Here is a 1,256-nt window from a genome sequence, read left to right on the forward strand (position 1 = left end):
TCAAACTTTCTACACAACACAAAAACATGTATTTGTATCAGACAAAAATATTTAAAAGGAAAATTCACCTCTAGCAATTTTTGACATACATGTAATAGTACAGGATGTTTTGTCAAACTGTAGAGCAGTTTTAAAAGTAGAGAAAGAGACGTGTAGAATAGTAAAGCCATAAAGAGAGTAGAATTTGTATGAGAATAGACTATATTCAGAAAGATTGCTAAAGATAATGTAGGGCATCTTAAGAGGGGAAAGAGAGATCAAATAAGACCATGCATGTAGACAAAGACATTGCGCACTAAGGGAAAGAAATGAAATGTTGCCAAAGTGGTATGCACAGGGTTTCCCACAGGTTTATAGTATAGTGTTCACCATTTTAACAGTGCATACACCTTTCTCATTTTTGCTCCTATATGACCCTATCCTACATTCCTTCCTCTCTGCATTCCTTTCTACATCTGCATGTGTAATATGTTTACATTTAGCACATGCATATCAAAAATGTATGCTACACACAGGCCTACATGTATGTCACTCATTCATTAAGTATAGCTTATGAAATAAAGTAATTGCTACTACGCTTATATGCACTGAATAGCATTACAGCTTTACTCTTGATTACATTAATCATTGCTCTTTAATCTGATTTACCATTACACTTCACTGCTGTGCACTTCCCTCTCTTTGCCATTTTCCTTTCTCTATCTCTTTAGTGTCTCTGTCTCTCTCAAGCTTATGCTTCAGTACTGACGTCATCAAGTATTTCATTGAAGTAAGATCAATTATATATTTCCCATTTTATGTTTCTCTGTATGATTATAGTCCAATTCAAGTTTCAAGCTATGAAGTATCAAGAGCAAAGGACTATTATATGCATGACCAAACATTGTTGTATTGTTGTGTGTTATTTATTTCTTTAAATTGCCAAAAAATATTTTAAATAATTTGCTACTACTATGCAGCGAAAGCATGCAATTGAAGCAGCTTATGAAGCAAAGTCCTTTCACTTGATCCACTTCAGGATGAGAGATTTAGCAATACAGAAGTTGGATAATAAAAAATAATTTTTTTCAAGTATGTTAGCAGTGCAATTCTGACAGTTGTTCGGTATCAGCAGGTAGGTATGCACAATTACTTGTTATGAAAAATATAAGTACTAAATTTGAATGAACAACTACAGAGATAATCAGCTAAACATACTTTCTGCATGCTTAATGAGGGGGTGGGGCTGAAGGTTTTTAGCTGAAAACTCAAAGGTT

At 33.8% G+C, this 1,256-nt stretch overlaps 1 long non-coding RNA gene across 1 annotated transcript; it reads left to right on the top strand.

Annotated features, from left to right (window-relative positions):
- Positions 1-610: 610 nt before the first annotated feature.
- On the top strand, positions 611-941 carry LOC109593296 (uncharacterized). The gene is made up of 2 exons (XR_002190873.1): positions 611-769; positions 820-941. It is a non-coding gene; the product is annotated as an uncharacterized LOC109593296 (long non-coding RNA).
- The last annotated feature ends 315 nt before the right edge of the window (positions 942-1,256 follow it).

The sequence above is a fragment of the Amphimedon queenslandica genome, unplaced genomic scaffold (genome assembly GCF_000090795.2).
Source record: "Amphimedon queenslandica unplaced genomic scaffold, v1.1 AMPQUscaffold_2119_Cont25877, whole genome shotgun sequence".
Lineage (NCBI taxonomy): Eukaryota > Metazoa > Porifera > Demospongiae > Haplosclerida > Niphatidae > Amphimedon > Amphimedon queenslandica.